At 43.9% G+C, this 25,468-nt stretch overlaps 1 protein-coding gene across 1 annotated transcript in view; it reads left to right on the top strand.

The window, feature by feature from the left end:
- The first annotated feature begins 1,125 nt into the window (after window positions 1-1,125).
- LYPD6B (LY6/PLAUR domain containing 6B) overlaps window positions 1,126-25,468 on the top strand; it is a 106,365-nt gene continuing 82,022 nt past the window's right edge. The window contains exon 1 of the mRNA XM_030210586.1: window positions 1,126-1,243. The gene's annotated coding sequence lies outside the window, so the exon portion shown is untranslated. The remainder of the gene's footprint in view (window positions 1,244-25,468) is intronic.

Genomic DNA, 25,468 nt, shown 5'->3' with positions numbered 1-25,468 from the left:
CCAGGGCTACATGCATATGAGAAAGTCAATTCTTTTTATTTACTTACCAAATATAGATACAATTATAGTTTCTCATGAAAGATCAGTAGTTACATAAAAAATATGTTCATTGTGACTGCTTCTCTGAAACACTGTTCTGATATGACAGCTTATATCATTGTCTGAAACAAACCCCTACCCTAGGCCCAAGAGACTGGAGGGAGAATAATATCAACTACCTTGTGCCAGCCTTAGGATGACCATAACATGCACCAATGTGCAGGGGAAGCATCACTAATGTTACTGGTTCCCAGGGCTGCTGTTAGCGACACAGAGGCCCAGGACAGAAACTGGGGTGAGGGCTCCATATAGCCTGCCTGCAGGCTATATCTCTCTTTCAGTTTGAGGCCGTCATGGGGGTGGGGGGTGGGGGGGGGGGTGGGGTGGGGAGGTGTCAAGGTAAATACCCTGGTTGCCACCTTCTAATGCAGGCCCTACAGGTTCCTGGCCAACACCAGTGGAAAACACCGCTTTCACCCTCCAGTCCGGTGCCTTCGTTGTGTGATCATCTGTTTCTGATGCCTCACGTCCTGTAAGGGGCATCAGAAACAGATGATCACACGAAGGCGCCGGAGGGCTGGTGGGGATTGGGGACCCCTGCCAGCAAACAAGGTACCTGATGCGGTGGAGAGAGGTGGGGGTGGTGGCAGGGGTTGCAGTGGTGGGGGGGGGGGGGGGGGTGCGGTTGCGGCGGTGGGGGGGTGGGGTCCAAAGTGGCTGGGGGGGGGGGTCGGGCTCTGACCCCCCACCCTCACCTCGGTCTGGCTACGCCCCTTTTCATTTATATATACTGTCATCTCCCAACATTTGCTTATTTCCGATCTGACGAAGAAGGGCAACCTTCCAAAGCTAATCAAGAAATGTATTAAGTTATGTCCAATAAAAAAGGTATATCATATTTTCTTTTCCGTGCCAGAAGAAAGCTGCAAGCAGCAAACAGACAGACAAACCCGAAGATTACCGAGCTCGTGCTGGGCCCCGCTCAAAGCCGAAGAAAGAAGGTAGCCCCGCCCATTACCTTGAAAAGAGCCACATTTGATGGCTGAGGGAACCGCCCACTTGGCGCCACTGCCGCGTTCTCCCAGATTCTCTTGCCAGATCGACGCTGGAGCCTAGGAGTCCGCGCGCTGCTTCAGACGGTGCAGCAGGAGCAGCAGAGAATGTGATGGAGCCCGGGCGACGCGTCTGCTTCCGCGCACTGCAGGTGAGGGTTCAGTGTGTCTTATGTGTGTGCGATCGCGCTCCGAAGTTGGAACCATTTGAAGTTTTTCTTAAATCTTCAAAGAGTGTGTTTGCTTGTACTGGAAGTGTGTTTATGTTGACACAGATTGTTACAGACTCTGTGCAAGGCATCTTCACGTTCTAATGTAGTGAGAAATGAAATATCTTGACTGCTTGGCAGGGAAAAACATCTCTGTTGCATTGCCTGATATGTTTTGTAAGTAGTAATCTGTTCTGTTTCGCTAACGTTATTGCATCAGTGAGGAGGAAGGATTTTGAAGCCTGTCTAGTTCAGGTTATGCTAAAATGCTTTGATTCAATGCAAGACATTGCAAAATTCTGTCCCTGAGGGCACTGACTTTTGTAATTATCCAAATGAGCTCTGTAATATTTTTTTATTAATATTTGATAGACGCAATAATTTGAATGTATATATTTGACTTGTTGTAGCTGAATCGAATCGCCATGTGAATGCATTTTTTTTTTTTTATTTACCTCTTGTGTAAAAGTATGGCTGCGGACTTCGGTGTTTGATCTGTGTTCCAACTCGAACGTGAAGGATCTATCATAATTAAGAAATTTGAATTTAGCAGTTAGAGGCACAGGGCGAAACCAGAACCTGCCCAAGTTTATCCAAGCCCTCCTATCTTTACCTCATATTTATATGCAACCTAATTCCTTATGCAGAAACAAGAAACGTGGATTGACTAGCTAAATGGAAGAGAAATTGCAGGCAACACCGCAAAGATCCGTCATGCTTGTGGCCAGTGACAATAATTTAGGTTTATGCCCCAGAGCTGGTTTTGTAAGGTAAACTGGCAATGGAGGTGAAATTGAGGTGGCCAAGGCCAGAAGAATTATCTGTGGGAGAGATAGGATTTGAACCCAGGCTTCCCCGTTTCTCAGTCTGCTGCTGTTACCACCGATGTTTAAGGAAAAAATGTTTAAGCTATTTTTTGCACTTTTTTTCTTTTTAAAGCTGTACACAGATTGCATATATGTTTGTCATGTGATGTATACTGGCCTTTTCATTGCACTCTGGCAAGATGTCCTTATTATCTGACTGCCCACAGTCTTTGCTGTGTTTCTGGAAGGTGCCCTTCTCTGTTACCTCTCTGTGAAGTCAGAAATGTGGTCTGAGTTTTAGAACCAGAGGCTGTTACTGAATGGCTCATTAGCAGGGCTTAATTTGTGGAGGAATGGCCTAAAACACAGTTTCACCACTTATTTTGAGTCTCAAGAGCAGCCAGGGGCATTCTGTTCTATCCCCTCCCTTCCAAGCATCCTGTATGGAAGAGGAAGGAGGTAGTGAGTCAAGCAAGGCGCAGTGCCCCGACGGGTGCGCCGCCTATAATATGGCACCATGCCCCGACAGGCATGCGCACCGGGCCAGCGGGGTGCAAGCGAGGCGTGATGGGCATGTTCCCGCCGCCCACGAGCACCCCGCTGAAATGGGGAAGAGCTACAAAGGAGTTTAAAAGCCCTTGGGCGGAGCCCGGACGGCCTCTTCAGGCGTCCGGGCACCAGCATAGTGTTGTATCTAATAAAGCTGCAGCCAAGTTGTGCCATAATTAAGAAAATACCATGTGTCGGGTTATTATTATGGTGTTATTATTGTTAATATCAGATAACCATTATGCCCGAGGGGTCTCGGCTGCCTATATTATGGAGCAGAGCACAGAACAGTCACTAGTTCCTAAACCAGCCCCTCTTCTCCTGTTGCTCCTGGTCCACCCAAGCCTCTCCCAGCTCCACAGTTGCACTTAAGCCCTGCTCATTAATTGGTGCTGATGTTGATTTCTGCTTGTGTTCTTTCTCAGTGTACAGCACTCCTCTAACTTTCAAAGATAGGCGTAACTTGGATGGCACTGAAGGTGTGCGAGTTGTCTATGTTGGATGCAGTAAAATGGCATTTGCTCCCACAGAGTCCTCATAAGAGCGTAAGTGTTGCCATAGTGGGACAGACCAATCCAGGTTACAAGTACCTGGCAAGATCCCAGAACAGTACATTTTTTGCTGCTTATCCAAGCTAACTGCTTTTACCACATTCTCTGGCAATAAATTCCAGAGTTTAATTACAGGATGAGTGTGACTGAAGAAATATTTTCTCTAGTTTGTTTTAAATTTACTACTTAGTAACGTCATTGTGTGCCCTCTAGTCCTAGTATTTTTGGAAAGAGTAAATAAGCGATTCCCGTCTACCCGTTCCACTCCACTCATTATTTTATGGACCTCTATCATATCTCCTCTCAGCTGTCTTTTTTCCAAGTTGAAGACCCCTAGCTACTTTTCCTCATTGCCACATCCCCTTTATTATTTTTGTCACCCTTTTCTGTACCTTTTTTAATTCCTCTATATCTTTTTTTGAAACGCGGTTACCAGAATTGCACACAGTATTTGAGGTGCGGTCGCGCCATGGAGTGATACAAAGGCATTATAACCTTTTCATTTTTGTTTTGCCTTCCTTTCCTAATAACTCCCAACATTCTATGTGCTTTCTTAGCTGCTGCTGTTGCACACTGAGCAGAGGATTTCAACGTATCATCAACAATGACACCTAGACCCCTTTCCTGGGCAGTGACTCCTAATGTGGAACCTTGCATCACATAGCTATAGTTTGGGTTCCTCTTTCCCACATGCCTCACTTTGCACTTGCTCACATTAAATGTCATCTGCCATTTGAATGCCTAGTCTCATAAGGTCCTCTTGTAATTGTTCACAACCCTCTTGCGATTTAACAACTTTGAATAACTAGCAGGCTTATTTTCGAAAGAGAAGGACGCCCATCTTTCAACACAAATCGCAAGATGGGCGTTCTCACAGGGTCGCCCAAATCGGTATAATGGAAAGCCGATTTTGGCATCTCCAACTACTTTTTGTCGCGGGGGATGACCAAAGTTCCCGGGGCGTGTCGGAGGCGTAGCGAAGGCGGGACTTGGGCGTGCCTAACACATGGGCATCCTCGACCCATAATGGAAAAAAAGGGCATCCCTGATGAACACTTGGACGGCTTTACCTGGTCCTTTTTTCTTAGGACCAAGCCACAAAAAGGTGTTCAAACTGATCAGATGACCACTGGAGGGAATCAGGGATGACCTCCCCTTACTCCCCCAGTGGTCACTAACCCCCTCCCACCCTCAAAAAATTTTTTTTTAATATTTTTTGCCAGTCTCAAATATCATACTCAGCTCCATGACAGCAGTATGCAGGTCCTTGGAGCAGTTTTAGTGGGTGCAGTGCACTTCAGGCAAGCGGACCCAGGCCCATCCCCCCCCTACCTGTTACACTTGTGGTGGTAAATGAGAGCCCTTCAAAACCCACCAGAAACCCACTGTACCCACATCTAGGTGCCCCCCTTCACCCATAAGGGCTATGGTAGTGGTGTGCAGTTGTGGGGAGTGGGTTTTGGGGGGCTCAGCACACAAGGTAAGGGAGCTATGTACCTGGGAGCTTTTTCTGAAGTCCACTGCAGTGCCCTTTAGTGTGCCCGGTTGGTGTCCTGGCATGTGAGGGGGACCAGTGCACTACGAATGCTGGCTCCTCCCTACGAATGCTGGCTCCTCCCACGACCAAAGGGCTTGCATTTGGTCGTTTCTGAGATGGGTGTCCTTAGTTTCCATTATCGCCAAAAATCAGAAACGACCAAGTCTAAGGATGACCATCTCTAGGGACGACCTAAATGTTAAGATTTTGGCGTTCACGACCGTATTATTGAAACGAAAGATGGACGCCCATCTTGTTTCGATAATACGGGTTTCCCCGCCCCTTCGCCGGGTCGTCCTGAGAGGACGTCCTCAGGAAAACTTGGGCGCCCCTTTCGATTATGCCCCTCTTTGTGTCATCATCAAATTGAATTACCTCACTAGTTATTCCCATCTCTAGATCATTTATAAATATGTTAAAAAAGCATCAGTCCCAGCACAGACTCCTGGGGAATCCCACTGTTTACTCTTCTCCATCCAGAATTCTGACCATTTTACTCTACTCTGTTTTCTATCTTTTAACCAGTTCTTAATCCACAGTAGGACATTACCTCCTATTCCATAACTTTCTAATTTCCCGAGAAGTCTTTCATGAGGTACTTTATCAAATGCCTTTTGAAAATCCAGGTACACAATATTGAGCAGCTCACTTATATCCGCATGTTTATTCACCTCTTCAAAGGAATGTAGTAGATTGGTGTACCTTTATCCCCCTCCTCTTTAATTCCCCTGCCTCTTAGTTCTGTCTGTTACCTGTCTTATTTAGATTGTAAGCTCTTTGAGCAGGGACTGTCTTTATGTGTATGGTGTACAGCGCTGCGTATGCCTTGTAGCGCTATAAAAGTGATTAGTAGTAGTAGTGAGGCAAGATTTCCATTGGCTTTGCCTCATTAATCCATGCTTATGTATATGCTCTATAATTTTGTTCTTTGTAATAGTGCATAGTTTTCCAAAGCCATGGATGTTAGCTGTGTAAATTGACTATCAAGGGGAGAGTTACCTGTGCAAGCTGTGAAAAAAAAAAGAACCTGGAAATCATCAAAGGAGCAGGCACATACATGCTTTCCACAACTCCATTACTCACACACTGCCTCCTGACTCATACGAGCAACAACCCCATCTCGTTTGCCAAACACACATGCATTCTGTATTTCATAGACAACTTGAAATAAAGCTTCAGTTTAACCCATACAAGGCATAAGGAACAACACACAACACACTCCCACCTGTGTCTCGCTCTTGCTCACATTACACAAATACAGCCTCTCTGTGTCTTGCACACAAACACATTTTGGACTTTTATACTTGCCGTATAGAACACCTTTGTAATTTCATGTATTCCATGGAGTTCATTCTTCCAATCCTTTTGTTATGTGGCACAGCTGTCATTTTGATGATTAATGGGTACTAGAAAATGTGCCTGCTTTCTTATATTTACATAAGTCAAGAAATCCATAGTATACAGGGTTAGGAGTTTAGGGGTGAGGTTAGAATACTTTGACAGGTCTAATCTAAGTTACAGATTACAAGGGTAACCGACGTTGGATCTGTGTGGGAGGTGTGGAGAGCAGATTACTCAAGTACCAGAAAAAAAATAACTTTCCAAAATTCCTGATGTGCCAGTTTTGATGTGAAGGTTGGCACCTACAATGTGCACATTTTCTCTGGGCCTATATTTCCAGATCTTGATCAGTTTTTAATGTTACCCCAGAATGCTCACTCTTCATCTCTTAGGCTCTTGGGCCCTCTAACGTCCCCCCAAAAGAGTAAATTCTCCATGTTTGGACACACTATTGGGCTCGTTTTCGAAAGAAGGACGCCCATCTTTCAACATAAATCGGAAGATGGACGTCCTCACAGAAACGTCCAAATCGATATAATCGAAAGCCGATTTTGGACGTCTCCAACTGCATTCCGTCGCAGGGACGACCAAAGTTCAAGGGGGCGTGTCAGAGGCGTAGCGAAGGCGGGACTTTGGCGTGCCTAACACTTGGATGTACTTGATCCATAATTGAAAAAAACAAGGACGTCCCTGACGAATACTTGGACGTTTTCACATGGTCGTGTTTTTCTTACGACTAAGGCACATAAAGGTGCCCGAAGTGACCAGATGACCACCGGAGGGAATCGGGGATGACCTCCCCTTACTCCCCCAGTGGTCACTAACCATCTGCCACCCTCAAAAAACATGTTTAAAAATATTGATTGCCAGCCTCAGGTGTCATACTCGGGTCCGTGACAGCAGTATGCAGGTCCCTGGAGCACAGTTTTAGTGGGTGCAGTGCACTTCAGACAGGTGGATCCAGTCCCATCCCCCCTACCTGTTATGTTTGTGGAGGAAAAAGCGAGCCCTCCAAAACCCACCACAAACCCACTGTACCCACAACTAGGTGCCCCCCTTCACCCGTAAGGGCTATGGTAGTGGTGTACAGTTGGGGGTAGGAGGTTTGGGGGGGCTCAGCACACAAGGTAAGGGAGCTATGTTTCTAGGAGCAATTTATGAAATCTATTGCAGTGCCCCCTAGGGTGTCCGGTTGGTGTCCTGGCATGTCAGGGGGCCCAGTGCACTACAAATGCTGGCTCCTCCCATGACCAAATGGCTTGCATTTGGTCATGTCTGACATGGACGTCTTTGGTTTTGAAAATCTCCGAAAATCAGAAATGTCCATGTCTAGGGACGTCCAAATCTAGGGACGACCAAATTTAAGGACTTGGACATTTTCGAAACAAAAGTTGGACGTCCGTCTTGTTTTGAAAATACGGGTTTCCCTGCCCCTGGACGTTTTGCAAGAATGTCCAAATCGAAACTTACATAGTAACATAGTAAATGACGGCCGATAAAGACCTGTACGGTCCATCCAGTCTGCCCAACAAGATAAACTGATTTTACATGGTATGTGATACTTTATATGTATACCCGAGTTTGATTTGTCCTTGCACAAACTGTAGAAGTCTGCCCAGGACTGTTCTTGTACTAAGTTCTGAAGCTAACATCGAAGCCCCTTAAAATTTACACTCCAGCCCATCCCTATCTATTCAGTCACGATCAGGGCGTAGACCATAGAAGTCTGCCCAGCTCCTGTTTTGTTTCCAATTACTTGGACGTCCCTTTCGAAAATGCCCCTCTGTATCTTATAGCTTACCATCATGCAGATGCCTACAATCTGGTGTGCCACAAAAGATTGCCCTGTTGACCACACTGTGTAATAATTATTTAGGATTATTTGCTGTTCTGTTATGTCAGGTGGGTGTCCAGTCCTGTATTTATGCTGACACATAGCAGGTATGGTGATAGCGCGAGCAAGTGAGTGGCTTGCAGGAGGTAAAGCTGGTCCTGAATTTGGCAAAGATGAAGGTACTTTAATGGGGTTCCTTGCTTCTTCCCGAGAGGATACCGGAGGTTAGTTGCTTGTAAGCTCAGACTTTGATTAAATTTAAAGATCAGATCAATCTGCAGCCCCTCCTTACCTCTCTACCCTCATCTCCCCTTACGTTCCTACCCGCAACCTCCGCTCTCAAGACAGATCCCTCCTTTCAGTACCCTTCTCCACCACCGCCAACTCCAGGCTCCGCCCTTTCTGCCTCGCCTCACCCCATGCTTGGAATAAACTCCCTGAGCCCATATGCCAGGCCCCCCTGCCCATCTTGAAATCCTTGCTCAAAGCCCACCTCTTCAATGTCGCATTTGGCTCCTAACCACTATACCTCTATTCAGAAATATAGACTGCCCCAACTTGACTTTTCGTCCTTTAGCTTGTAAGCTCCTTTGAGCAGGGACTGTCCTTCGTTGTTAAACTGTACAGCGCTGCTTAACCCTAGTAGCGCTCTAGAAATGTTTAAAGTTGTTGCTGCTGATATTATTTCCACCCGTGATTTTGGTCTACGCTGCGGGCAATGGTGTTTTCAGGCATTGGTTACTGTAATGTGGTTTATTTGGGGCTGCCTATAGTTTCATGAATGAGCTCGTATTTTTAATTGTTTTCGGTTTTCTAATGAACATAGTTTTTTTCCCTGTTGTCACTGAAATGATCGCAATAACAGGCCAAGCCCACTTGTACAGGGTTATTTTCCATTTGTCCTTGTTTAAGCCCGACCTTTTATTCAGGTAAAGAAAGAGAGTGGAGGCGGTTGGATGGCTTTGTGAGGAAATCTGATAATGATTGTGGTGGTAGAGTAATTTAGGTACCAGATACACTTACTTTGTTAGCAAAGGAAGCAATTATCCTCAGGATGATCAAAGCTCATTTCTAACACCGTCTTAAAATAGCAACCAGCCTTCTTATTAGGAAATATTTTCAGAATTAAAATTTATAGCGAATGGGGCTGTAACATGAAGACAATATACAGTTTAAGATGGATTGTTCTCCTCAGTGTGAGATGGGGTACTGTCACCTCATATGTTTGGACAGAGAGACTTGGTTAAATCTGTCTGATTGATTGGCTGCTGCTGTGTTGATTTTTACTTAGTGGCCCTTTTACTAAGCTGCGTAGGCACATCCTATGTGTGTCAATTTTGAACTACCTTGTGGCCCCAGTGGTAATTTCGTTTTTTACGTGCATCCACTACACGCGCTGGAAACCGGGCGGTAATCGTCATTGTACGCATGCTGACTATTACTTCCCGGTTAACACATGAGACCTTACTGCTAAATCCATGGGTGGCAGTAAGGTCTCAGGCCCAAAATGGATGTGTGCCAATTTTCATTTTGCCACACGTCCATTTTCAGCCAAAAAAAGGCCTTTTTGTTTTGCAGGTGCACTGAAAAATGGACCTATACACGTCTATATCAGCGCAGGCCATTTTTCGGCGCACCTTAGTAAAAGGACCCCTTAGACTCCTGACATAGTAAGTTTGGAGAGAGTTCTTGGTTCGATGTAAATAAATACAGTTCCATAACGAATGGATAATTGTCACCTCTCCTCCTGAGACAGCTCATCTCTTATGGTATTCATATTGCACTGACATTTATCATATTTCTGTTATGATTGTTCTGTAATGCGGTTAAATGTGCCTCTTTTTGATATTGTTTCATGTTGAGTCCCATTATTAGGTTTAAATTTGCCATTTCCAAGTTTACCTCATTGTATCTATATTTGGTTGTTTTACTGTTATGCTGTTAACAAAAACTGTACCTGCTGTACACCACCTTGGTTAATAAATCCCAATAAATAATTAAAAATATCTGTTCTGTAGCATGAGAATTAAAAAAAAAAATAAGGGCTGCATTTCTGAAGTAGTCTGTGAAAACTGTAAGGCTGTTTATAGCTATTCTGAATGCCGTTTTAGGGTCTTTTAATATGTAATTTGTCAATTTGTATTTCTTATCTTTTCATTACTTTTTATTCTCTAATTTAGTTAGGGCTGCGTCTTGATTAAAATTTGTAATTGCAATTCAAGGTAGGTATGTTTATTTATTTTCCCCACGACAGCGCTGCAGCTATGATCTAGTCAGTTAACATATATTTGTGAAACAATATAGTTTTAATTCTCCTTCTAAAATCTAACTTAATTGTGAGATGCCTGCAGAACTTCATCCATCTCCCTTCCCAATTGCTGCTTGAAAGAGAAATAGAGATTCAAAATTTGCCTTTAATAGAAGGGAAACTAAATGAATTGAATTTGCTTTCTCTACACAATCTGATAAGACTAGTAAATAAAAAATGTAAAAAAAAATGTCTTTTGAAACTGGTGGTGGTGGTGTGGCTAATATCAATGATGTCATTGACAGGACTGAAGAGAGATCCACCCAATGTAGAAAATTTGTGGTATGCTACTACAGCATAGCGGGACTTATTTTTTTGTTAGTGCTGAAATAATTTATATTCCATTAGTTTAATTTCATTAGAAGTTAATTTTTTTAGCACACGTTTTAGGAAATTGTATGCGAAAGCTAAGCGCACAATTCTAATGCACGGCTTATTACATTGACCTCAAAATGCGTTTACCTTACTGCCAGTCCAGTGATATGGCTTGATATGATTCAAACTTTAGTGAGCAGATTAAAATGCACCTTGAGCTACAATTGAAAAAAGCATGAGCTAAACCCCAAATCACTCCCCTTCTCTTAAGGGCATTGTAGAAAAGTCTATCAAAGCAAAAAACAGTCAACAAGACCAACAATGGTCTATGAGACACCATGAGCAGGATAAAAACTAATGGTTCATTAAAAACTCTTAACTTAATGGAGCATGTACAGTTCTTGTTTTTCTGCATCAAATCTTTCTCATTACTGGTTCATTCGTTTTGAGGGTCTGGCAGTTTCCTGTTCTTTTCTCTCTCTTTTTTTTGTTTGGGGGGGGGGGGGGAGAAAGATCTGTATGTGCACAACATGTTGACAATTCATTTTTGTCAAGACAAAGAACCACCCCCCCTGCCACACTCACACTCCTAATTTACTCAATGGCGCACTGATAGGTTACTACAAAATTATTCATAATTCTGTGCATCTTGATTAAAAGATTTAAACATACACTTGGGAATTCTATGAATGGTGTGCACAAACTTTTTGCGCATGCAATTTAATTGAGTAACGAGCCTTATTAGTACCAGTAATTGGGTGGTAACAAGTATTTGCATTGGTAAGTTTGGATTTACACGTGCATCTTGCTAAGCGCTATTCTGTAAAAATGTACATGTGAATTCTTTAGTGTGCAACTGAAAAGGGGGTGTGGCCATGGGAGGGGCCTGGGCAGGTCAGGGGCATTCACTAAAGATGTACACACTATTATAGATTTTGGGGGATCTGGGCCTAATTTAGGCATAGGAACTTACACTGGGGGTCAGTTGGTGTACATCTTTGCACCTAAAAGTTGGGCATGGATCCCAGCACTATATGCTTTTCTGTAAGCAGCACCCAACTAGTGCCATTTTGCAGAAAATAGCTCCCAGTGCACATTTTTTTAGCACCATTTATTGCAAAATTAGACTGAGTTTTCTATTTATGGATAGTGAGATTTGCATTAATGGAAAACTTCACATTAACACTGCCCTTATTTATTTATTTAGTACATTTGTACCCTGCGCTTTCCCACACATTGCAGGCTCAATGTGACTTACATAGTTAATACAATTCCAATTACAATAGCAGAGTCTTAGAGGAGAATATTATAAGCAGTGAAAGTGAGGTTTTGAGAATGAGTAAGTTGAGTATGTAAAGGTAAACAAAGGTAGGATAAGCAAAAGGCACAACACTTCCACTATTCTCCTCATTCTATAATTGTTGCCTAACGCTGGACACCAAATGTGACTGTATGTCATAGAATAATATAATGTAATACGCGTAAGCTAAGTGGTATTCTACAAAATAGATGCCAAAATTGCTTAGCGTGTAACTGTGAGGTGGGTGTACATGTGAGTAGAGCAGTGGTTTCCAAATCTGGTCCTGGAGGCACCCCAGCCAGTCAAGTTTTCAGGATACCCACAATGAATATTCACGAGAGATTTGCAGGCACGCCTCCTCTTAATTGTAAATGGAAGATTTAGACATGCATGTGATGGACTGTTAATATAGATCTCCTTAGCATGATATTTGCCGGTGGAGGGCGAGGCTTTCTCGGGAGGAATTCAGATTTGTCTTGCCTTTCCAATAACACAGTACAATGAATTAGATCAGGCTCAGCACGTCTGACCCTTGACAGGCGCAGCATGCAAGAGAAAAAGCTGTCTGGTAACTGTTATGTGGCGGAGAGCGGCTGCTGCCTTTGCAGAGTTTTGGAAAGTTATTTCCGGAGTGCTGAGGATTTACCAGATTGCATTTCACAGCACGTTTGTCTGGATAGTGTTACACTGAGTCAAAACCGCAAGCAGCAAACCAGGAATTCTCCACCTGTCACTTAGCTGCTGTGGAGGGGTTCAGCATACCGAAGCTGGATCTTTTTCAAAAACTTTTACACTTTGAGGTGGTGAAATACAGACTTTGGAAAGGAAAATTTATATCTAGGATAAGATCTTTTAACTCCCAACAGTTGAAAACGGTGGACACATGTCGATGGTTGTAACAAAGAAGAATGGTGACAATGGATTGTGGCTTGAAATACCCCTCAGGCGCTGATCATTACTGTGCTTAAGTTAGACCTGTGAGTTTCTTGTGCAAAGAGTTATCAACAGAAATCAAACAAAATAAAACATGGAAAAGAAAATAAGATGATACCTTTTTTTATTGGACATAACTTAATACATTTCTTGATTAGCTTTCGAAGGTTGCCCTTCTTCCTCAGATCGGAAATAAGCAAATATGGTAGCAGATAGTATATATGAGAGAAACATCAAAGCATTACTTTGACAGTCTGACAGAGTGGGAGGGTGGGGGTATGCATGGGGACATCAAAGCATTTCATTGATATTCTAATAGGATGGGTGTGGGTAGGTAAGAGGGGGTGATAAACAGAGAAATAAACAGAGAAATACAACTTTATGGTTTATAATGGGTTAGAAAACCCAGATCCTTATTAAGTCCTGTTTGTTGGGTGTCAAAATATTCAATCATTCTTATTTCAAAGGTCTTAAGTTCCTGTATTGTTTTAAAATTACCTTTCAGTATTCTTACTGTGAAATCACTGGTGCCGTGTTCTGGTCTTGTGAAGTGTTGGCCCACAGGGGTGGGGGAGGCAAGAGGAGATTGGATGCAGGGCAAAGGGGGAGAGAAAATGGAGGGTTGGTGTAGACCGAGGGTAAGAATTGTGGAGGAGGAAGAAGGTGAGGAGATAGAGGAATGGAAGGGCAAGAGAGGAAGATGGATTTTAGGGGTAGGTGAGAGGGAGCTGAGAGATGGAAGCGGAGAAAAGACGGAGAGAATAAGGGAGAAAGACAGAGGGCTGGGTACTGCTGGCAGTACTTTCAGTTCAAAAACCAACTAGGGAACAAAAATGCTTCCACTGCAAAGCATATATCACAAAAATGATAAAAGTGGAAATAACTATTGGAATGGTACAATAAAAGAACAAAAACAATTCTTACTTTACATCACTCAAAAAATAATTTTTTTGTGGAATATGGCATCAGAGATAGATATTTAGAAAGAAATGGTATCAGGACATTATACAAGAATCATAAGAGTCCATATTGCATCCAGACCTATACTGTTTGTACCTCCATCATATGCCATCTCTAACTTTAAGTCCACACAGTGAAAGGGTATCACAGTGATAAGATGTCATATTTATCTAGAGCAGTTTTCAGCACAAAGTTCAGGTTAGCATACCCTACACCAACAAAGGTCAAAAGATCCTATAGTAAGTAGCAAAATGCTGTTCTCAAAAATAAAGGTGTTCTGACAGTCCTCTGCCTGCATCTGGGGTTGTCTTATTCTATCAAAAGTTGTCAAATATCCTACATGTAGCCCTTAAAAGAACTTGCTTAGGGTGAGAGGTATGAACATGGCGCCTCATGTCTAAAAGATGCTGAGGATCAAGGAGGTTTTATGACAGGAGATGCTATAGCCAATGGGTAGAGCCTGCCGTCATATTGTGTGACCCTAAACGTTCTCAGATGCTATTGAAAACAATAGCAAACTTGTGACATTTATGACTGCCCACGTGTGTGTTTTAAATTTGAAAGCTTCCCATATGTAACCCGAGGTTTTTTTTAAACCTCTGGGGGGGGGGGGGGGGGGGGGGTCTTGGGGCATGAGCTGCGGGTGTTCCGGAGCGTCAGACTTGTTTTTGGAACTGCAGGAGTCCCCACAATTCAGTCCCAAGGCTCGGGCAGAGCTGGGGCCTTGCTTAAAGCTGCCCCCTGCAAATATTGGTCCTCCCACAGCTCCAAAAACAAGTCTGCTGCTCTGGAGTGCCAGCAACTGTGGCGGGACTCCGGCTCACGTACCAGGACCCCCCTCCAGAGGTTAAAAAAATCCTCAGGTTACATATGGGAAGTTTTCAAATAAAAAAAAGCTGTAAAAAAAAATAACACTTCACAAGTTTGCTATTGTTTTCAATAGAGTCTGCGCATGTTTGGGGTCACGCAGTATGGCGGCTGCATGGGGGAGATGGCTTCAACTTTGACATCATGCCGTCTCCTGTAATAGAAACACCTTGCTGAGGATCAAGCTTGCCTGTTGTAATGTCACATACAACAACTATATGTAAAATGCACTATGGGGGGGATTCTATATATATAGCACCTAAAAAAAAAATCTGCAAGGAAAACATTTTCACCTAAGCGTATTCTATAAGCGATACCTAGATTTAGGCGTAGTGTATAGAATGTGCTTAGTTGATATACCAGCACCTAAACCTATGCGCGTCCATTTACACCAACAAAAACATGGTGTAAATCCCAGCTCGTAGGTTTAGGCATGGAGGGCCATATTGTATAACCAGGCATTTAAATTTCAGAACACCCACAAAACGCCCATAATTATGCCTCTCTTTGTCTCTGAGTTAGACGGAGTGCGTTACAGAATATGTTTATCAAGATTTGGGCGTAAGTTACAGTTATTGCCAATTAGTGCTCATTATTGCTTGTTAAGTGCTGTTATCAATGCTAATTAGCTTGTTAAACATGTTACACGTGTTGTAGGATTCGCCTGGATTTTGGGACAGATTTCTAGGCGCGCTGTATAGAATCCGAGGGTATGACACTAATCCAGTTCTCTATTCAATCCCTGTGGTTCAATGCAGTCAAGCTTATAAATCCACATCTCTTTTTATGAATTAAATGTGCATTGACGTCACCCCCTCAAACATGGGGGAATCACTACTTCTGAAGCACAAAAGCGCAACGTGGTAAACACATGTCCAAACTGCAAACAATGTGAACCTGTAGGTGCTCTCTCACCTCGACAGTGGAGACAGCTCCGGTGTTCAGTCATCCGAACCCTTAAAGGACGCCGAGTCTTCACTTTATAGACCAGGACACATGGGCACCATACAGTGTAAACCATCTTTGTCTGGCAGGTAGAAAGGAAGGTCAAATTAATTTTGTCTATTTAGAATTACTGTAACAGCACATGATTAGGTGTTGGGGGGGAAGGTGTCCCCCTGTCCTGACTGCATAAAGTTAAGTGTTCTGCAAAATGCACATACAGGTCTTTCTCCTCCCTCCCCCCTCCAAGAAAAAAAGAGAGAACATTAAATGCCTGAGGGGGCAGCAGGAAACCGCCAGACCCTCAAAAAGAATGAACCAGTAATGAGAAAGATTTGATGCAGAAAAACAAGCACCGCACATGCACCATTAAGTTAAGAGTTTTTAATGAACCATTAGTTTTTATCCTGCTCATGGTGTCTTATATACCATTGTAGATCTTTTAATGTTGACTATTTTGGGCTTTGATAGACTTTCCCACAATGCCCTTAAGAGAAGGGGAATGATTTGGGGTTTAGCTCATGCTTTTTTCAATTGTAGATGAAGGTGAGGTACATTCAGGTGCATGAGGTATTTCCCTCTCCCCAGGGGACTCTCAATCTACCTTTGTATCTGAAGCAATGGAGGGTGAAGTGACTTGCTCAAGAGATCACAAGAAGTTTTCAGCCTGCTGCTCTAACCATTTGGCTGCTCCTCCAGTTGTTTGGAAATGTGTGTAAGAATATTGCATACATTTTCCATTTCTAGGTTTATTAAAAGTTAATGCTGATGGATTCTTTAAAACTGTGCTTTCAGTTTAGATTTTTTCTTAGATAACATTTTTTAAAAATATTACTTCTCAGTGAAAAAAGATAGGTTTGCAAAAAGTCACTGCTGCCTGGCTATTTAATGATTTAAAAAAAGCAAGCAATGACCAGAGCCAGGGGTGATATTGGGGTGCTGTTGGTGAGATATAAACAGCGGCAAAGAAGTAAATGATAATAATGCCAGTGTACTGTTCAGTGGTGTTACCTTGCCTAGAGTATTGTGTCCAGTCATAGGCATAGTTTGGGGTGGACATAAGACGGCAACCCCCTCCCTCAAAACTGCAACAACTAATGCTGATTTGGCCTCTCCTCATTTTGCCGATATAACTTCATAAGCCTTGCTCCCCCCCCCCCCCCCCCAATAAGTACACAAACTACACATATCTGAAGGACATACCTCCAAAAGTAGATAGATAAGCTGGAAAGGGCCTAGAAAGAGGCTGCGAAAATGATAGTCTACAATAAGAGGGAATTTGATACAGGGGCGTAGCCAGACAACAGATTTTGGGTGGGCCTAGGCAAGAATTGGGTGGGCACCAAGTGTTCTCTCCCCCCCCTAAAAAAAATGATCTCAGCTGGTGGGAAAACGCTTCTTTCCACCTTGGCAGCAGGCATGCACTGCAAACTGAGCATGCGCAGGTGCCGGTATTGTGGAGAGTTGCATTTTCGTTACCATCAGGGGGAAATCTTCAGCTTGTGGGATTCCCACCAGTTACCACTAAACATGTGCTACTGTTGGGTAGGCCTGAGCCATAAATGGGTGGACCCTGGCCCACCCAAGCCCACCTGTGGCTACGCCGCTGATTTGATAACAGGGCGCCCGTGTTAAATAAACAGGAAGACACCTGTTTTGGAGCTATGTTATAAAGACATGTGGAGGAGCATTTTTTGAAATGGCATCCAAGTCAGAACGTTTCAAATAGATGTCCATCTCGTATGTATTTTCAAACAGGAAATATGTCAAGATTTCCTTTTTTGAAAATATGTGAGATGGACATCTATAAGATGGAAACATCCATTTTACAAACTGGAATATCCAAATTATAAATTTGTGGGGGGTGGGGGGGGGGGAGGACAAGGAAACAAGGGCCATGGACATCTGTATGGCAGCAGTCTTTTTGAAAATGGCCACACAGAGAGCCGTGCAGAGCAGAGGGGCAGCCTAGTGGTTGGTGCAGTGGACTGTGAGCCAAGGAACTCGGGTTCAAATCCCAGTTTAGTTCTTATATTTTGTGATTGTGAGCCCTCCAGGAACAGCAACATACCTACTGTACCTGAATGTACAACACTTCTACAGCCTTTAGGAGGCTCACAATTAACAAAAAAAAAAACCCGGGAGAAGCTCCTGCCCGGTTAAACCCTGCTGACCTGGCCAGCTGCCAATTTTCAGTGGTACTTAAACCTAGGTAATGCCCCCAAATATCTCCACTATCTGGCCATTCCCTAATTTGGCTAGGTTAGGGGCAGTCTGGGGGCGGAGCTTGGATAGTCATTATTTAGCTAGTGAGTAGCAATATTCAGTCTGCCAGCCAGCTAAGTAATGTATATATATGGCCGCCCTTGCTCTCAGTAATATACAGGTCAATGGCTCAGGCTAAAGAGCTAGGCCTCTACAAGCAAATGGCTCATAATAAGAGCTAGGCTTCTCTTAAAAATCCAAAGTCATCTCTGATACAAAATACATTTTTCTGCAGCACAAGCTGAACTGAGTTCTCAGGGAGCTGGCACGGGAGGGGGTCTTTTGCTCTTATAAACATGCCTGGGACTGGCATCAGTGAAGAGTCATGAAAGATGTTTTGGGCTAATGAAAGTAGATAAGGGGTAGATGTACGTAGTTAGAGAGTACTCAGAGGGAGAGGGGAGCTGAGAATAGCTGAGAAGAGCAGGATGACTGATGAAGTCATCTCGCCACCTGTGCTTTGCACCCCTTTTGTGTATAGTTGGAACCTGGGACCTAATGAAGTCACCCTTATCGGTTCCTTATCAACTGATAAGGGATAGCAAGTTCTGCTGACAAAGCTGGATCCCATTGGAATCCATTGGGTTGAGACAGTATAAAGGAAGCACCCCGAGAAGTGTAGGACGCAGAAGGAGAGACAGAGAGAGAGAGAGAGAGACGCAGAGGCAGATGCAGATGCTGATGGAGGAGAGAGACAGAGTACCACGAAGAGCTGGTGTGTCGTGCGATTCTGTTCCACTGTATGATTGACTGAATTGCTGGTATCCTCATTATTGGGTAATGTATCAATGCTAATTAATACTAATAAACTATATCTCTTTAACTAATTAAAACTGGGTTCCTCTTTAATTACAGACTTAGCTACGGCTGAGCCTGTACCGAACTGCCATGAGCAGATTCAAGGTTGGGAAAGCTAGATATTTGAAGGGCATATGTAACTTTGCCCAGAGAGATGAGACGGGCCACTGCTTCCGCTGCCTGATTAGCAAATGCAGATTCTGAGAAAATAAACATATTGGTAGCCAGAGGATGGTTACTCCCTCTTGGGCTTCGAATCTGCAATAAACGGTAATCTCATAAAGTTGGGACATCACAAAGGCTGTCTGAACTTTATGCCCTGTGTAAACTGGACACTGGTTTGAATATTGTCCTTTGCCTGATTTAACTCCTGGGTAACTGCATATATCGGGATATACAGTATCAGAAGCCACGCATATCCCAGCATTGAATATCCGGGGCTTACAATCGCTGTGGGCTGAATATCAGGCCCCTAGTTACATTTCCTGCATGATGGCTACTACAGGGCTTTGCGATATCGCACCTTCCTGTCCCTTTAAGGAACCTTGAGTTTTGATAGTGATGTGATCATTGGGGTAAAAGAGACTGCCAGCCCCTACCATAGGATAACCCATTGCTAGCACAGGCATGGTGATGAGCAGTTCAATCTGAGGACAATCGTGGCATTTGTTTTAGATGAAAAGACATAAAGGGAAGGCAAAATGATAAAGAAACCATAGAGTTTCTTAGGTATTTGTTGTAACTGTAGAACAAGTAGGATTAATGTGCTCAAATTGAATAATGAGATTCATTGTAAAATGGAATCCAGGAGTGTATTTATTTCTGGTGATTTAGTACAATTTCTATTTGTGGTTTTTTGTAAACTGAATGCTGGATTAAAAAGTTATAGCACTTTTAAAAACTGGACTTTTATTTTGAATGAGTCTTGTTGCTTTGAGCTTGTGTCATGAACTTTCATCTGTCCATTTTAGGCTTTGTGAGGAAGGAATGTAGCTGTTTCAGTTCCATTGAGATCCATTTATCAAGACTTGTAAATATTTGCAAGAGGCTGGGGCCATATTCAGAAATGACTTTCCCCACCCCGTGTCTGTGGACAAAATCTTTATTCAACAGCAATTTCCTAAAGCTCACAGGGCCCCGAATGAAGTGTGATTAGGTTGGGAAGGTGTAATTTGCAGAATGAGGTTATGAAAGATAGTGAATATAAAATTGGAGGTATAATTCATTCAGTTGTTAATCAATATTGTCAGATTTAATTTTTTGTACTGAGAGCTATGTGACTTCTCTTCACCCCCTCCCCCCTTTTGGGCAGGGTTTTGAAAGTGTGCCTTTTTGCTCTCCTGGGGGTGAATAAGGTTTCTTGATGAGCAGGGTGGAGAGTGGCGAGAAGAGAGCCCATGGGACAGAGGTGAAGGAGGATGGACCAAGGCCTGGGAGGAGAGTGAAAGGGCTGAATGTGAGGGTGAGAGGAGCAACGAGTGAGGGGAAGGCGCTGCAAAGGGGACTGGAGTAATCAAGGGGAATGCTATTGACTAGCATGAGGGAAGAGAACGGGTGTGGAGTGGAAGGGAAAGAAGGCTGTACCATGGTGGAATGTGAGCACTGCACCTGGATGGGTTATGTGTGCAAGACAAGCGAAAAGGAGGAGCAATCCTCACGTGAACGTGAACAACAAACAAAACAGTGAGGTAGACCCAAGGAGGATATCAAGTAGTCTTTATTGGGAAAACAGCTACAACACGAGCTGTGTTTCGGCACAAAGGTTATGTGTGGGCATATGGGTTATGTGTGCATTCACCAGCGGAGAAATGCACTCATGTACTGTTGGCTGCTACCTTCCCTGCACCCCTACCCTAGTTCTAACAAATCATGGTTCAAATCCCACAGATATTTTTTGTAAGACCTTGGGCAAGTCACTTAACCCTCCGCTTTCTGGAGCGAACTTAGACTGTAAGACTTGGAGGAACTGTAAGTTTCTTTTCTATAATTATTGTGGAGCTGGCAATAGTTAATGGAAGTGTCCATTAAATATGCAAACATTGTACTAAAACTTGGATTAGAATAATTGCTACCAGAAGAATTGTTTAGATCAATATTTGCTTTTTGTAAGGCATAGTTCTCTCTCTGAAGCATATCATGTTAAAAATTTAGTTGACAGGATTCTTTATAGTAACATAGTAGATGACGACAGAAAAAAAAAAATATTTGGCACATCTGTGAGGTTGCGATTAGGTTTTCTTGGACCAAAATAAAAATGTATCCAAGATCAATATGGCTCCTGGAACTCGGAACTACAGAAACTAGTTGATACTAATACTATTAGATTCTGACTTCCTAGCTGTTAAAAGTAGATATTTCTATCCAAACAAATGTAATCATAAATCCCCCCCCCTCGGTGAGTGTTCATCAATAACTTTTAATCTGAGAGAAAAAAGCCTCAACAGACTCCAGAAAAAAAATAACACTGCTACAGCAGTAATGAAATCAAGGAGGTCTTGCTGTCATCATTATCAAAAAAACTCCAAATAGGGATATATTGTTACTGCACACTGTCAAAACAAAAAACGTACATTAAGTGCCAGAACGCCTTCTGAGTTAAAAAAAAAAAAAAAAAAAAAAAAAAAAGCTATGGAACAGACACAGCTTGTGCTGGCACATATCAATCATTTGAATAATCCAATGATAATGTTTTAGGGGCCCTTTTACTAAGCCATGTAGGCGCCTACGCGTGCCCAACACACGTCAATTCTGAGTTACATCATGTGGTAATTTCATTTTTGATGTGTGTCTGCTATGCACGCCAGAAAATATATATTTTTTCTGGCATGCGGCGAAAATCAAGACAGTAAGTCCGACTTGACACGCGTAGATGAGTGCTGCACGGTTAATACGAAAGACCTTACTGCTAAGTCAATGGCTGGCGGTAAGGTCTCAGACCCAAATTGGACGCATGCCAATTTTTATTTTGCCGCATTTCCATTTTTGGCAAAAAAAAATTTTAAGGTATTTTTTACAGGTGAGCTGAAAAATGGATTGCATGCCTATACTAGCGCAGGCCATTTTTCAGCGCACCTTGGTAAAAGAACCCCTTAGTTACCAAAGAGTCACTTAAATGGTTAGGATTGTATATTTGTAATTGCTCCAGTGCTTTCCTAGATACTATTGTGTCATGTTTGAATATCTTAGTGAAGTGTTCTTCAGTGTAGCGGACAAGATAACGCCCCACCCCCATACAATGTGAAGAATTTGCTCAGCATCTTGAGTATAAGAGTGAGTGTGAAAAGAATATGTAGTAGGCTTGGGATACTGGCTTGGGAGACTGTTAAAATGCCCCAGAAGGAGGAGGAGGGGGTGTTAGGGGTGGGGTACGCAGAGCATTGCCACTACTGCTTCAGTTGTTGTCTGCTTTTCTTAGGACCCTGCGCTATTATGTCAGGGTTCAGAGAGTATCTGAAGGAAGGGGATTGCATTTGATCAGGGGAGGAATGTAGGCTGCAGGGAAGGGGGAGACTGGGGGTGAGAGTATTTTTTGCTGTAGAGAGGGTCAGAGGAGGGGATTGCATCATTCTTCCTTTCTAAGAGGCAGCTGCTGTGTGGAACACTGGAAGGGAGCATTCTTCCTCCCCTTCCCCCCCCCCCCCCCCCCACAGTGAGCCACAAAATCCAAGGGTCCCTTTTACTAAGCCACGTAGGTGCGTACACACATTAGTTTTGAACTACTGCCTGGTTACTGTGTGGCCCGGGTGGTAATTTCAGTTTTTATGCGTGTCCACTAAGTGCGCTGGAACTTTCCGGTGTGCGGCATTAACCGGGCAATAATCGGCATTGTTAACAAAATGTCATAGAGCAACTTCTGTTATAACAAACTGTGCACAGACTGTTCTAGAGATATGCTGAACAGAAAACTACAGACACGGGGAGGGCATCAGAAATTGAACCTTGAAATACAAGAGTGATGTCCCTGTTCATATGTGGAGTAGCTTCTAATAACACTAACCTACCGGAGACAAATTATAGCCATCTAAGATATAATTTTAGTGTACTCGGGGGGTCCTTTTACTAAGGTGTGTCGCAAAATGGCCTGTGCTGGTATACACGCGTGTATTGGATGCACGCAGGTACATTTTTCAGCGTGACTGCAAACAAGGCCTTTTTTTTGGACAAAAATGGATGTGCGGCAAAATTAAAAATTGGCACGTGTCCATTTTGGGTCTGAGACTTTACTGCCACCCATTGACCTAGTGGTAAAGTCTCACACATTAACCGGGCGGTAATGGTCTACACGCGTACAATGCCGATTACCTCCTGGTTAGTGCCGCGCACCGGAAAGTTTGCAGAGAATATCTTGGAACGATTGACCCCCCCCCCCAGCAGGTTTTGAAGAGGCCCAGTAGACTTGGAGGGTGGGCAGCTATGTGCAGTTTTGCCCGAGTTACTTTGTAAAAGTAATATATTACACTTAACTATTTACTTGTTTAATAAAAGTAATAGTAATACATTACAAGTACTAGTTGCTTTTAACTTTGTAAAAGCAATATATTACTGTTTAATAAAAGTAACCTTAAGTTACTGTGACTATTTAAGTAATGAGTAAACAAAAAGGTGGGAATATGAGCCAGGCTATCCAATAATTGGACCTTTAGACTTATTTAAGTAATGAGACATTATGGGGATCATTTTCAAAAGAGAACAATGTTTAAAAAAAGGCATAAAGTGACATTTGGACATTTTTCTAAAAAAAAAACCCATCCAAATCGTGATTTTCAAAATTCGGATTTGAGATGTTCACTGCAGTGCATCCAAATCACAAGGGGGCAATTTTGGGGCATGTTGGGGGGGGGGGGGGGGGGATTTGGGCATTCCCAAAACATTGGACATTTTTATGCCATAATGAAGCAAAGCAAAAACATCCAGGGCTAAAAGTTGAGATGTTTTGGTCTAGACCTGTTACAATCATGACTACGTCACAAAAAGGTGCCTTAAATAACCACTGGAGGGATTAAGGGGTAGATGCATCAAGCAAACGTAAAAAAATCAAAATCGTTAAAGGCCCTAACGATTTTAAAAAAACGAAGAATGCACCAAAAAAAAAAGTCACACATGCTCAGATCGGTATAGAAACGTACAATGTATCAAAGAATCACAATACACATCGTTAATCGGCCCCCAAATCATGCGCAGAGCAGCCAAGCGTTATGTTAGCTGCTCTGCGCATGCCACAAACAGTCAAAACACAGTCAAATCACAAGCACATGGCTCCCAAATCAAAACAAAACAAAAAAAAAGGGTCGGGAGGGGGCAAGGGCGCTCATCAGGAGCGTCCTGTACGGATGGCCTTGCCCCCCCCCCGCTGCTCCCCACTTTCCGCCGCTCCCCCACCCCGAAAAAGCAAAATTCGAGCAGCCCCTGCCCCCCTCCCTTCCTCACTACTCTCTCACCTCAGCTCCGCCTCCCGACATCCTCCGTCCTGTGCCCCGCCCCCTTTTGGGGTCGTCGCCGCCATTCCCCTCCTCCATCGGGCCCCCCTCCCTCTTACCGGGCCCGTGCAGCGCCTCTCTCCTCTGTCCGAAGGCGCTGCACGGGCAAGAAGACAGCCTGATGCCTGCCTTCGCCCAGCTTCGATGGCGCGTCTTTCTCCTGCTGGGCCCGCCCCTGTCTGACGTCAGTAACCTACGTAGGTTACCGACGTCAGACAGGGGCGGGCCCAGCAGGAGAAAGACGCGCCATCGAAGCTGGGCGAAGGCAGGCATCAGCTGTCTTCTTGCCCGTGCAGCGCCTTCAGACAGAGGAGAGAGGCGCTGCACGGGCCCGGTAAGAGGGAGGGGGGCCCGATGGAGGAGGGGAATGGCGGCGACGACCCCAAAAGGGGGCGGGGCACAGGACGGAGGATGTCGGGAGGCGGAGCTGGGGGGAGGCAGAGTAGTGAGGAAGGGAGGGGGGCAGGGGCTGCTCGAATTTTGCTTTTTCGGGGTGGGGGAGTGGCGGAAAGTGGGGAGCAGCGGGGGGGGGGGGGGGGCAAGGCCGTCCGTACAGGACGCTCCTGATGAGCGCCCTTGCCCCTCCCGATCCTTTTTTTATTTTTATTTATTTATGTTTTTCTGACGTCCTTTGGACCAATCACAGCGCTTTTAGCTCTGCTAATGCGCTGGGATTGGCTCAAAGTTTGTTTATTTTTTCTCTTAATGATTTTTCCTGGCACAGAGCTGTCCTAACGAGTGGTCCAGACCTCTCGTTAGTTTTCCTGCCTTTTTCCTGCGTAAAGGCAATCGGAAAAGGTTAGTGCATGTCGTTTCAATGGGGTTTTCACACTAATTGCTCATCTCCATTCCGTTTTCGTTAGCTGCTACTGTCGTCGGAAAATAGGCTTAAGTGCATGGAAAGGATAGGAAATTCTTCCCTGAGGGCTCATTTAACGATGAAAAACGTTTAGTGCATCTACCCCTAAGACATTACTTGCTTTTCTCCCCCAGTGTTCACTGACCCCCCTCCCCCCGAGATGTGAAAGGAACAGTACATACCAGGCTTTATGACAGCTTCAGATGTTATTCCAGTCCTATTAGAGCAGCAAGCGTGACACTGGGATAGCCTAGTGGTCGGTGCAGGGGAGTATAGAGAAGGGGACCCAGCCCATATCACATTCTAACTGGTACACTTGTGGTGGAAAGTGTGTGCCCTCCAAAACCCTACTGTATGTACATATAGGTGGCACCTGCAGGCATAGGGCTATTGTAGTTGTGTACAGTACGTTTTTGGTGGGATTTGGAGGGCTCTCTATATGATATGAGGGGGAAACAGTGAGGTGTGTACCTGGGTCCTTTTATGTGAAGTCCAGTGCAGTGCCCCCTAGGGTGCTCTGCTGCTC

The sequence above is a fragment of the Microcaecilia unicolor genome, chromosome 7 (genome assembly GCF_901765095.1).
Source record: "Microcaecilia unicolor chromosome 7, aMicUni1.1, whole genome shotgun sequence".
NCBI classification, from domain to species: domain Eukaryota; kingdom Metazoa; phylum Chordata; class Amphibia; order Gymnophiona; family Siphonopidae; genus Microcaecilia; species Microcaecilia unicolor.
Note: the sequence above shows the minus strand (reverse complement) of the source record. Positions and strands in the feature narration are given on the sequence as shown.